At 38.5% G+C, this 14,254-nt stretch overlaps 1 non-coding gene across 1 annotated transcript; it reads left to right on the top strand.

Annotated features, from left to right (window-relative positions):
• The first annotated feature begins 12,779 nt into the window (after positions 1-12,779).
• Positions 12,780-12,886, top strand: LOC118590489. The gene has a single exon (XR_004945787.1). It is a non-coding gene; the product is annotated as a U6 spliceosomal RNA (small nuclear RNA).
• The last annotated feature ends 1,368 nt before the right edge of the window (positions 12,887-14,254 follow it).

Raw genomic sequence — 14,254 nt, 5'->3', positions numbered from 1 at the left:
ATGTACCTAAGTCACTGACCACAAGCATTCTTAAAAGTACTTTCCACTTTCTCATGGTTTTAGAAAATAGATATTTAGCAAGAATTTAGATTTGGCTTGCCATTTGTGGAACTGTCTTTTCATTTCAGAAAACTTATAGACACTACTTAAGATAAAAATAACTACTTTACACTATACAATTGAAGAGATATGACTCTAAAGGCCATAGCAAGGACCACCGAAGATTGTTAGGATATGGACATCTTACTGTAGTTGCTGCAAATATGCCTATCTCCATATTACGTTCAGCTCTGATACTGATAACCATTGTCATCTTGATTGGATTTAGAATCACCTAAGAGACACACTTCTGAATGTTAGCAATGGGTCCAGACACAAAGGACCTTTGTGTGACTCTATGAGGTGAGAGAGGAGTGCCTGCAGAACTGAGGCTGAAAAAAAGATGTGACTAATCAGATATGAAAACTAGTGCCCAGAAGTTGCTCTGAGGCTGGTTCTAGTGCTTGAGCTTTGGAGGATGGCAGAAGGGGGAAGAAGAAGCATCTTATTTTCCTTCAGTTGCTGTGTCCTATGAATCAGAGGTGTCCCTTTCAGTCATGTCTGCATGGAGGACCCCACCACCTCAGCTGCTCCTTTTTGCTACTAGTCACATATCTAGGTTTGAGGATGTCTCAGCCTTTAAGAGCTTTCTATTTAAAATGAGGCCCTTCAGACTCTCAGTTTAGGAAAGATGGTATGGGTTAGAGTGGAGAGGATAAAACTTCACATCAGAGTCAAGCACAAATGAACAGCATGGATACGGAAAAGATCAGAGGTGAAATACTCCTGACCCAGCTCCCTCTGCATCTGTACCCATTCCACAATTGTCCACATAGTCCTGTGAGTTCTGAGTACAGCAGACACTTCCTTTGAGCCCCTTTCAGCATTCAGCATTAGCTCAGGAATATATTCCACTTTGAACACTGTGGTACCCCAGTCTGTTCCTCTCTTCTCTTGGATTCTTTTCTTCAAGCTCATCACACTTCAACCTGCTCCAGGTTCTATCCTGTCACATCTGCATGTACTTACCCTTTGTTGACTATTAGCCTGTGACTTTCCCTTGGTTGTTTTTATTTCTTCTATCCTTTTCCTAACTGTTAAAACTATAGCTATATACTTTTAAGGCTACATATCTATCTACTCCACTTGTATCTAACCCCTTAAGTCAATGTATTGCATTAATTTACTTTCCTTAGCACACTATTTTTTCATGGATATAATTTATTGTATTTGTCACCCTGCTCACTGGAGCAGAAACCCCAAAATGCTAAGCTTTGTATGCTTGGTTGCACTGAACACAGTAGTTGGATCATTAAAATGAACCCAATCAGTGGAAGTCTAGTTGTTAGTTGATGTTTCCTTCAATTTTCTCAGGGCCTGACCCCATGGATATACCTAGACTATAACTGTGCATCCATGTAACTGAGGACAGAATGAACTGCAAAGCACTAGAATTTAAAGTGATAGTAGCAGACTGGAAGAGTAGGTTCTAACTTCATTAAAGTAGATTTATAGGTTAGGATTGTCCTGCTGTACTTGGCAGAAAATGTGGACAATGCGGCTAACACAAAGAGGGTCTTCAGGGTACCAAACAGCAGAGAAATCCTTACTTGTGGGCGTACATAGTCCACTATTTCCATTCAACATTTACTAGATTTTAGAATGGTTTTGTCTATAATTTAATTACTTTTCTTATTTCTGTGCTCTAATTCCTGAAAAAAACAAGTTGAGAAAGAATTTATTCAAATTCATAATTTAGAGGAATTTAATCCATCATAAAGAGGAAATCATGGTTGTAGGGACGTACTGGTCTATGATGCAGACCACAAAGTGTAGGAAGTGGAGTGCCAATGCTAAGCTGGTTTGAACATTTTTGTGTCTTCATTCTCTAGGACTGTACCTCATAAGATGGCATCACACACATTCAGGGTGAGCCTTTCCCCCTCATTTAATCTGGAAACGCCTTCGCAGACACATTCAAGGGTGTGTCTTCCAGGTGGTTCTAAATACAGTCAAGATTAATTACTAGGATATCTCTTGTCAACTTCATATCCAAACTGTTAAGCCATAATACTTTCAACCAAAACACTTTAGTCTTCAAAAGCTCATAGCCATATCAAATATATGTGAGTGCCTTTTAGTTCACGGGCCAGTATTCGTAAAGTCTTCAACATCAATCTTCCCTGAGATTCAAGGCAATATGTTAAATGGGTACTTCTTTAAAGTCAAAACATAACTTACATTTCTTATATGGTCTAGGATAACTACTGCTGTTAACAAGAGAGGACTGGGTCATAGCAAGGAGATACTGCACCAAACCAAGACACCAATCAGTACAAGCTCCATGTCTGACATCTGAGCTCTTGCTGGCATCAGCTTGGATCCAAAAATCCTGTGTCAACCTAGTCCGAATTCTTCTGACTCTAGTGCATGCAGTCTACACAGCTTCTTCTGTGCCACTCTACTCCACCCCAGCAGCATTCTAGCTTCTCAGTTATCCCAAACCTTCCATTTCTGCTCAGGGCTCACTTTCACAATTCACCAAATGGACCCTTACGATCTATTTACAAATAATCCAAACTGCCATATGTTGCCTGGCCTCAACACTTTTTGGAAACTTGGAAGAAGCCTCCATGAGCTCTAAATGCCTGCAAAACTAGCACCATGTGGATAACTGTAGATTCCTGCTGCTAGCTTGAAATGTAGCCTGACCTCTTCTACCATAGCTGCAGTGCCTTTTGCATGCCATGGCATTGAACCTGAGAAGGCACTTTCATAGGCACTGGGTTTTGAGTAGGACTCCTCGGTGAATTTTCTTGCCCTGAGTACAGGTTCTCTCCTTTCAAATAAATTCAAATATTGTAAGTTACAGCCTTTGGTGGCTGGGATATTTCATTCCAAATACCTTTTCTATCATTACAGTGTCAACTGTGAAGTACTTCCTTAAGCTGACCAAACAGCTGCAGATGTTTTATCTGCACCATGTTTGTAAACTTTAAACTTGATCAAAGATATACACAGAAGTGTGTCTCTTTAGTGATTCTAAATCCAATCAAGTTGACAATAGTTAGCAGTCTCCAAACTAAAGATAATTTGGAGACAGCCCAACTCACTACAGCCACAATAGGATAGCCCCATCCTACCCATCCTTAGTGACCTTTGGAATCCATGGGTTGTGCCTATACTAGTGATATGCCTTTACATATCTCAAACATAGGAGTCTTGCAAAGAGTAACAAAGGCCTTTCCTAGGCCAAACTTTAGGAACTGTGTAAACAAGAGTCTAACTAGTTGAAGCTCCAATACTGTCTCTTGTATGCTTGTTCTAAAGGAAGGCCAAAAACATTAGAAACAGTCTAGAATTTGAAAGAAAAAAAAGAAAAAACAAAAAAAAAGGTAAGTTTCTGTAGTATGAATCTTAAAGGTTCTTATTAATAAAATCAAACCTGAGGCCAGTTATTGGGGTGAACTCTGGAAGATCAGAGAAGCAGAACAGACCACAGCTACCTCACCTCAACAGTTCCTCAGCTGGTCTTAGCTTCCTCAGACTGCAAGTTTCTGAGTCCTCATCCAAATGAATCTCAGCAGAACTGTGTTGCTCCAAAGCCTAAAAGCTTAACCAGCCAAAAGCTTAACCAGCCAAATGCTTCTAGTTTCTGGTCTTCATGCCTTATATATCTTTCTACTTTCTGCCGTCACTCCCTGGGATTAAAGGCTGGATTCCTGGGATTAAAGGTGAGAGTCACCATGCCTGGCTGTTTCTAATGTGGCCTTGAACACAGAGATCCAGAGGGATTTCTGTCTCTGGAATGCTAGGATTAAAGGCGTGTGCTACCACTGCCTATCCTCATGTTTAATATTGTGGCCGTCCTGTTCTCTGACCCCAGATAAGTTTATTTCGGGGAACACAATACCATCACATTCAACACTAAGAGAATTAATCTGCCTGAATAAAAACATTCGAAATACTCAGTACACCAATGAAGACAAACATGGCAAGTAAGCATACAAAAAGAAATTCAATGAGACTGTTGACAAAAAGTTACAAATCAAAGCAACAATATGATCCTAATCATATGACATTTTAGAAAGACCAACACTGTAGAGACAGCAAAAAGACCAAGAGTTGCCATGGGCTAAAGGGAGGGTGGAGTAATAAGTACCACACTTATCTTTTAAGGCCATGAAACTCTCCTGCATGAAGCTTTAATTGCAGAACATGTTACTGTACATTTGCCTAAACCCATAAAATGGGATACATCAAGAGTGAATGCCACAGTGGACCAAAGACTGGGTGTTTGTGATGTATGCTGAATCGGTTCAAATATGATACTGGAGGTTATGCCTGAAAGACAGGAGACACATAGTCTGCTCACTCTAGCTGGGTTGCTCAAGCCAAACTCATCAACTCAGATCAGTATACTCTGTAGGGATATTCTCTTGAGCTTGCTAGGGTCTTAGGCCTTACCTTGTGCTCAGACCTTATAAGAGAAGGAGAGAACATTGGCACTGCCTTACCCACTTTAGGCTGCCTGGTACACCCATGCTGATGAAATTTTTGAAGAGACATTCCTTTCAATAGAGAATGGGTCCACACATGGAATGCCATCTGTGAGGGCTAAGGATCCACAGCCCTGACTTGAGCTGCTCCTGCTGGTCTGAGGGAATTATAGACACCCCACTGAGAGCTTTTCCCCAAATTCAGGCTTCTACACCTATTCATCTCTCTATAATCATCTTCCCCTGTTTTCCTCTGATGATTTCTGGGGTTAATAGCCCTTAGTGGGAAAGAACAGAAGGAAGTGGGACTGGGACATCCTGTTGTAACTAGAAGTTTAGAACTGTATTACCTAAGTTCAAGAACTTCAATTTGTAGACGTGGCAATGCATTTTATAATGCCCTTGTTGAATTATATATATATATATTTCATTATTAAAAATGTTCCTTGGATTTTATAGGATGTTTTTCTGACTAAAATTAAGTTCAGAAGGTGAGGGAAGTGGGAAAGAAATGTAGGTTTAATGAGATATGTTGAGTGATTCTCTCATATAATATAGCACCAAATCCATTTTTGCTTTGTTTCTCCACAAAGCTGCTTACTGAGGAGGTGGGAAGATGTAAGAAGTTTAGGGAAAAATAGAGAGAGCAGACAGGGCAACAATGGGGACCAAGAGATTCCCTGACATAACATCAGCAGATCCTCCAAGGAAAACACCAAATTTAACACTGGTGCGCTTGTATCTGCAGTGAGAGAAGAAGCAGCAAGGAGAAAACCTCCAAGATTTATGGTGAATGCCATGTCCAGTCATTCTGTCCTACATAGTTTAAAATAACAGTAAAGCCAAACAACCGTCTTCCATTGCTTTGTGCAATTACGTCAAATGTCCAACTCCTTGTTAGGGATATTGTTCACATACAGCTTTTTCTTTATAGTCAAACTTACTCATCTAAAACCATGTAATTTTAATAACTGATTTCATGGCTTAATATCTTGGTTAGTTTTAGTTTTTCTACTAAAAGTGTATTGTGAAATTAGTATAATGTTAGTAAATTACCCTGAATCAACCATATGCTTAGTATACAAATGAATACAAATCTGAGCACTTCAAAAAAATAAAAATAAAATAACAGTAAAATCTAATCAAACTTAGTGAATAAATGGTGAACTCAATAAAAAATTATGTTCACCTTTATATGTTTTATATATTTAAGTTGGTGTAAGGTAATGATAAAATGAAATTTTCAGCTGTAAAGCACATCACACATAAACAAAAATGCATCAACTCTTATTAGAACTCCTAATGAGTCTATATTTTGATGCCTGGTTCTAGTGTACCCACCACATTGTCTAAGGGCTAATGTCTTTACCCTCCTTGAGTTTCATCCCTGCAGAGATAATTGCAATTTTTCCTACCCTGAGTAACTCTCACACATCAGTATGTACCAGAAGACTCTACTTTATTTAGTTTATTTGTAATTTTTATGTAAATTATCCTCTGTAATAATTTATCCCTTTTAAAAACAAAAGTGCTTTTCTATGTATCCATATTGTAGTCAGTGATTCCCTAAGTTTATCTCAGATAAAAAGGGGGCATGCTCTCAAAGAGAAAGGTGTAATCTGAGCACAGGTGTGTACAAGAGAAAAGCAGAACAGGCAATCAGTTAAAAGCATGCAAACACAAAGCAAACAACACCAAGGAAATGTAAACAATTGTGATTTAAAAAATCCTATGATTCATCACTTAAGAGGCACCTACCTCAAATAGGATGCTTTCTGGCTCTGTAGTAACCTGTAGTTTTTATTGGTACCCACATATTTTAGGGCATAAGCTGTGGGGGGATGGAAACGGCAGGTCAGATGCTCAAGGTCAGTGGTCATCCTGCCCAGGTGCACATTTCAAAGCCCTGTCTTTATCCATTAACTAGCACAACCCTGTCCTTGAGAATCACAGAGCCTAAAAATGATAGTTCTGCTGCCAGAGGTCAGTGGTGAAATACTCATGAACTACAAACAGAAACCAACTCTTAGCTGTGATTAATTTGCTTTTTGCCACTAAACCAAACCAGAATAACTTTTTTGTTTTGTTTTGTTTTTGTTTTTCAAGACAGGGTTTCTCTGTGTAGCCTTGGCTCTTCTGGAACTCACTTTGTAGATCAGGGGGGCCTAGAACTCACAGAGATCCACCTGCCTCTGCCTCCTGAGTGCTGGAACTAATATGCTTAACAAATCAAAGCCCTAAGAGATTATAAGAGTCAATTTGACTTACTTCTACACTTTCCTCAAAGGAGTCTGAATCTTTTGAACAAAATGAAGCAGATGCGTAAGTGTGTTGAGTGCATGAGTGACTCCAGCCCAGGGTGCACTAGAGAGCCTAGAAGGTGGAAAGGGGAGAGAGCACTGATGCTGAAAGGAGCAATGTGCAGAGCGAGTTCTAGGACAACAGGGCCTGAACAGCTCAATGAAGAACTCTACAAAGACTGCAGGGAGATTTCTCTTTATGCTTAGTAAGCAAGTCACCAGGGCTTTACAAAGAGCAAGCTGTAATGTCAAGGCTTTTTTTCTTCCTGTTTTGCCCTTGTTGCCAGCTATGAAATCAGGGGGACTACTGACCAGGTCTGGAATTTAACAAAGCATGTCTCCCTTTACTTATGTCATTGGAAAGATGGTGATATGTGAGTAGTAGAACCTGAAGCCAAAGGGTCACAACTGAGGTCAAGGTTATTATGCAGGGCACTTTCCAGCTGGAGCAACAGCTGTTCTCATCCTCTTATTTAACTAGAGAGAGGAGGAGGGGACTCACATGATATAGTTGGGGAACAAGAAGCTGGACAAGGATAGAGGGGTACCAGACCACATTTAACAATTGAACATAACACAGACTATGCAACATTTCATATTTTAAAAAGTAAAACTAACAATAAGACAATTTTGCAAATATTAATAAGAACACCAGGCTTAGGTTTAGCTCCTGTGTAAAATATGTATGTATTTAAGTGGACATTAAATATTAATCAGCTAAGCCTTTAGTGAGTCTTAGCTCAGCTATTAACAGTGCTTGCCATTCAAGAAAGAGGGCCTGAGCCTGTAAGAATGCCAGATAGGCATGACAGCTCTCCAGTAATTTCAGCCTAGGAAGGCAGAAAGAGAATTTCTCGGAGCTGGGAGCCAAGAGATGAGTTTGATTGAAAAGCTCAGGTAAAAGAGCAATAGAGGAAGAGTTCCATCACCAACTTTAGGCCTTGAGACTCATGGACACATGTGCACTCACACATGGGAAAATTCATAATCATGCACACCACACATACATATACTTGAAAAGAAGAAAAAAACTGAAAGAAACATTTCAAAATATCCTTTACATTATAAAACATTCCACCTGCTCCTGGTTCTATGGTCTTTTTGTCCTTTGTAGTATAATATGATAAATATCAACTGTCACTGTATTCTAAAAGCATAAGCACCTTTTATTGTGTTCTTTTTAATGAGCTTGGGTATATAAACATTATAGCATTGCTGTTGCTGGACTCTGGTTTTCAGGCTGCATTATTACTTTGTATGTCTGCATGTGAAGCAAAGAGCTGGGATGAGGACACTAGGAATGATGGGGACGTGGGCTGTATTTTGTTTCGTGAGTGAAGTAATCATCACTTTGTAAGAATGGACTCTTAGTCCCTGCCTACTTTCTATTTGGAACAAAACAATGCAAACAAGCATATCATCTGCGCTTTCCACTGTTCCTCTTGCAAAGTGATGTTGGTGAACTGGCTGAAGTCCTGGTACATTCTGATTGCTTTAGTTTTCTTATATGTCCCTTCTCTGCTTCATGAGCCCATTTTGGAAAGACATTATATATAGAGTTTTCCTGGATTGTGAAAATTACCAGATTTTATGTATCTTTGTTCTGAGACCGAAGTGCTGCTCTGTTGGTATTTTTCTGATGCCTCTCCCTTCTCTCCCTTGACTTGACAGGGGTCATAGGATTAGAAAGGTAGATTTCCTCTTCAAAAAAGCTTCAACAAGTCACCACACAGATGAGGCTTATGTCAAACATGGTTCAAATCAATAACTGTAAGAACTCCTCTTTTGGAGCCCTGTACTCTCCCAGCATTTGCCTCCACATTTGGACTTCTCTCCCCTTTCTTCTGCACACACATTCTTAGTGACCTGTTCTCATCACAGCATCAAGGTTAGGTAGATTATGCAGATTGTATCATCTCATCTGACCTGACACATCTGTCATTCTGGGTCTGGAAAATGATATCTAGTCCATAAAAGCATCCCTCACATAAATTCTTTGTTCCACAGGGATGTCCTGCTGATGGTGCTATCCAAAGTTTAGGAAATCCCACTTCTATCTCCTGCATCTTTTTTTTTTTTTTTTTTTTTTTACTGAAAATAGCCAAGATCACAAGGCAGCAGGTGATACTCACACAACCCTGGCAAGCCAGTCAAAAGGCCAGAGTCTTGTGTACATCTACATTTGTGCCTGTGCTTATGTGTGTCCTGTAATTTGAACTATGCATGTATGTGTGTTCTTGGCTTTGAAGAGTTTTCTTTATTTTAAGCTATAACTTGTGAGATCTTAGCAGCTTGGATGAAGCAACAATCAGTAAGCCCAGAGTAGTGACACCAAGAAAACATAAGGACTTACAGATGTACTGTCTGTGGATGAAGAAGCAACAAAATAAAAACTGTTGTCCAAAGTATATCTCACACACACACACACACACACACACACACACACACACACACACACATCATACCACACCACTTCCCTTCTTCCTCGGAAGGAACTGGTCTCAGGATTCCCAGGAAAAGAAGTCATGAAAAAACTCCAACTGTAGCCAATATCCAATGCATATGTTTATCCCAAAGAATGTTTCCATGCTTTATAAAAAATACCAGTCTGCCTGTACACATTTGTCTGTATGTGGATGCATGCACATTTGTGTGATACTGAGGTCACAGAGGGACACCAAGTGTCCTGCTTTATCACTCTCCACTTTATGTCTTTGAACCTGCAGCTAGTAGGCCCCAGCAATCCTGTGTCCACGCCTCTTAGTTCCGGGTTTGGTTACACGCATGTTTTTTTTTTACCTGATTGCTGGAATCTGAACTCAGGTTCATGCTTATTCAGCAAGTGCTCTTAAGCACTGAGTATCTCTGCTATGCAAGACATAACAATCTCTATGGCATTAGATATATAGAGATATAGTGGATCAATGGCGTCTTCCCAGTGTTAAGTCCTTCTTTCATTAACATCTGCTGAGGATAGGAGGAACACCTCCTCAGCCACCAGGAAATCCTTAAGAATTAACCATTTACATCCTGAATGTCCTACATATATTAGCAACTCCTGACAGTCAGCAGTCTACACTAAAGTTCGATCTGGCTAAGGACTAAAAACTCAAACATCCTTAGAGCAAAATGAAATTCTATATTGTTTTAAGGATACTCATAGAAACTTGTGGTGGTATTGTGTTCCCCAAAATAAACTTATCTGGGGTCAGAGAACAGGATGGCCACAATATTAAACATGAGGATAGGCAGTGGTAGCACACGCCTTTAATCCTAGCATTCCAGAAACAGAAATCCCTCTGGATCTCTGAGTTCAAGGCCACATTAGAAACAGCCAGGCATGGTGACTCACACCTTTAATCCCAGAAATCCAGCCTTTAATCCCAGGGAGTGACGGCAGAAAGTAGAAAGATATATAAGGCGTGAAGACCAGAAACTAGAAGCATTTGGCTGGTTAAGCTTTTAGGCTTTGGAGCAACACAGTTCTGCTGAGATTCATTTGGATGAGGACTCAGAAACTTGCAGTCTGAGGAAGCTAAGACCAGCTGAGGAACTGGTGAGGTGAGGTAGCTGTGGTCTGTTCTGCTTCTCTGATCTTCCAGAGTTCACCCCAATAACTGGCCTCAGGTTTGATTTTATTAATAAGAACCTTTAAGATCCATACTACAGAAACTTACTTTTTTTTGTTTTTTTCTTTTTTTCTTTCAAATTCTAGACTGTTTCTAATGTTTTTGGCCTTCCTTTAGAACAAGCATACAAGAGACAGTATTGGAGCTTCAACTAGTTAGACTCTTGTTTACACAGTTCCTAAAGTTTGGCCTAGGAAAGGCCTTTGTTACTCTTTGCAAGACTCCTATGTTTGAGATATGTAAAGGCATATCACTAGTATAGGCACAACCCATGGATTCCAAAGGTCACTAAGGATGGGTAGGATGGGGCTATCCTATTGTGGCTGTAGTGAGTTGGGCTGTCTCCAAATTATCTTTAGTTTGGAGACTGCTAACTATTGTCAACTTGATTGGATTTAGAATCACTAAAGAGACACACTTCTGTGTATATCTTTGATCAAGTTTAAAGTTTAAAGAACTTTTAAGATTCCTGCTACAGTTGAATTTTAAGTGTCTTTATGTACCTGGATCACAGTTATTTAGCATATGCATGTTTTGCAAGCATTATGTTTTTCTTAATTATCTCTTTCACAGAGCAGACCTTTGTATATTAATGAAGTTTAGCTTGTCATTTATCTCACAAAGCATGTCTATAGTAACCTATCAAAAAATCTAAATCTATCAAATTCAAAGTCACCAATCTGTTGTCTTTTAAGAATTGTAGAATCGTGGGTTGGGGACTTAGCTCAGTGGTAGAACACTTGCCTGGCAAGCGCAAGGCTCCGGGTTCGATCCTCAGCTCCAAAAAAAAAGAATTGTAGAATCTTAAGCTTTTAAAATTTAAAATTATTGATTGATTGATTGATTGATTGTGTGTGTGTGATTGATTGTGTGTGTGTGTGTGTGTGTGTGCGCGTGCGCGCGCACACGCGCGCGCACGTTGTGCATATTCCATGCTAAACATAGAAGTCAGAGAACAACTTACAGACTTGGTCCTCTCTTTCAGTATATGAGTTACAGGAAATAAATTCAGGTCTTCAGGCTTCCCTGAGTCATCTCAAAGCCCAACTTAAGATTCATGCTCCATATTTTAGCTAATCTTTGTAATAAGTACAATGCTTATGTCTAGACCTGTAGGATGTAGAAGCAAGCATATGAACAAGTAGCTAGCAGACTGTTTTAAACATTTATGGAACAAAAGCAAATCTTTTTCTATTCAATATAGATGTGGAGTTTTCCATAGCCATGCTCTGAAAATATTGTTTGTTTCAGTGTGTTGTCTTTAGTTTATATGCATCTGCTCCTAAGAGTCTCATTCTAGCCCAGTGATTGGCCTGCTTAGTAAATTCTACACTGCCTGTGGACTATAGTCTGACAGCAAGATTGGAAGTCAAAAAATGTTAATTCTCTAATCCTGTGTTCTGAAAAATTAATTTGGATCTTCAGAGTTTCTGCCTATTAATATGGTATTTAGAATCAGCTTGTTTATATCCATTATATAACCTGCTTGAATTTTGTTGTGATTATGTTTGACATGACAGTTTCCAAGCACTGAATGAAGCAACTATCATATACAATTTCTGTGTCTGCCAACACTCCTCTTCAACAAAACCAGAAGATGATGGTACCGAAGTCCTATGTAAAATGAGTGGCTATAGGCAATTTTGTTATCAAAAGGGGCATGGGAAAGGTAGAGTTTTGAAATATCAAGAGGTGATATCAAATGTGATCATGGAAAGTTGAGATGAAGACAATGGATTTCCTTTCTCATTTTAAATTTCATAAATTACATTTGATAGATAAAGCCAAAACTTTAGTGCTGTTTGATGTGACTCACAATTTATCACAGGCACTATGCTAAAATTATATTATATTTAGGGAACAGAAAATGGTAGCAAAGTAAAACAATGTTTCTATATATCAGTGAACTGGAAATGTCATGGTGTCATAAATATTCTTCCAGAAATAATGGAAGAACTACTAGAAAGGCTATGTAATGAAATAAATTTAAAATGCTATTGATAAATTAAAATGCATTAATCAAAAAAATCCAGGTAATCTACAGGAAGACAAGAAAGGGAGAACAAGCCAATGAAAAATTTGTTTTAGTTATCTTATTACAATTATAGCTATGTTGTATTAATTTCTAAAGAAATATTCTGAGACTGAAATTGGTAGTCAGATTAAAAAGCACACAGCAAAAGAATTCAGTTCAAATATAAAATATGGGAAGATTAAAAGTAAAAGATATAAAACATGTGCCATTAAAATATTGATCAAAAGGAAAGAAGATAAAATCATGATGTTGTGAATAAGAAAAGGATCACTTTTCTGTGCTCATTTTGGCAGCACATAGACTATAATGGGAATGATACAGAGAAAATTAGAAAGGCCTCTGCATTAGTATTTTATGATTATGAGTCAACCCACCAAGAAAAATGTGTATTGATTTTAATTGTGTATACACTGAGCAACCGTGAAGCAAAAATTAATAGAACTTAAGGAAGAAACAGCTAAATCCACAATCAGCTGGACAACTTAATTTCTTTCTCTCAACAATATATTAAACAGCTATATAAAACATCAGTTGGAATACAGAATACAAAACTAGCAATCAATAGACTTTAACTGACATTTATGGGGTAAAGCCATAATGTTCATATTTATTCAGGAACCTGCATGCCCTTTATCAAGATAGACCATATTCTGAGGAGAAGATATGTTATTAAATAAAAAATTGATTGAAAATGGTGTGCTTATGATCATAGTGAAGTGAAAAAAGAAAATAACAAGTGAACAATAAGAGTGAATTATGCATATATGCTAATAATTATATTAATAGAAAAATATAAAGTATAAAATTTTTGGACATAGTTAAAGCAATAGAGAGAGGAAATTTATGCTACCAAGTGCTATATTTGAATGATAGAAAAATCTTAAATTAATAATATAAGAGTCTGCTTCAATAAACTAGAATAAGAAGAACAAAGTAAACTCAAGACAAGCAGAATGAGGGACATAATAGAGACAGCAGAAATTAAAGCAAAAAAAACCAAAAAAACAAAAAAACCCAGAGACTATTAATTGCACACACACACAAAAAAACCCCTAGATCTTTGAAAATTTTAGATTGGAAGAAAATGATATTATTTGCAGAGATCTAAACAGATGCTAATACTAAAGACCCTTCAGTCATCCAAGGGAATGTATATTGTTGGGATGGAAAAGCTATTACCAATCTTACCTAGCTGGGAACACTGTAAGTTACTGTAAGAACTAGCCTGGTAAAATATGGCCACTGATACAATAATGGCATTAGCATTATGAGAATGACTATTTTATGACTGGATTTAAAGCCTTCTCCACAAGAAGAAGCCCATGCTTAGTACATTAACTGGGTCATAGATCCATGGCTGGTGTGCTGGTTAATTTTATGTCAACTTGAGATAGGGTAGAGTCATCTGAGAGGAGGAAACCCAATTAAGTAAACACTTCTATAAGTTAGGTCTGGGCAAGCCTGTAGAGAATTTTGTTAATTAGTGATTGATGTGGAAGGGGCCAGAATATTGTGAGTGGGGCCATCCCAGGGCTGGGGTCTTGGTTCTATAAGAAAGCTTGTTGAACAAGCCATAGGGAGCAAGCCAGTATGCAGCACTCCTCAATGACCCCTGCATCAGCTCCTGCCTCCAGGTTCCTGCCCTCCTTGACTTCCTGCCCTGACTTCCTTCAGTGATGGACTATGGATGTGGAAGCATAAGGCAAACAAATACTTTCCTCCCCAAGTTGTTTTTGATTATGGTGTTTCATT

This window comes from Onychomys torridus, chromosome 8 (assembly GCF_903995425.1).
Source record: "Onychomys torridus chromosome 8, mOncTor1.1, whole genome shotgun sequence".
NCBI lineage: Eukaryota > Metazoa > Chordata > Mammalia > Rodentia > Cricetidae > Onychomys > Onychomys torridus.
Note: the sequence above shows the minus strand (reverse complement) of the source record. Positions and strands in the feature narration are given on the sequence as shown.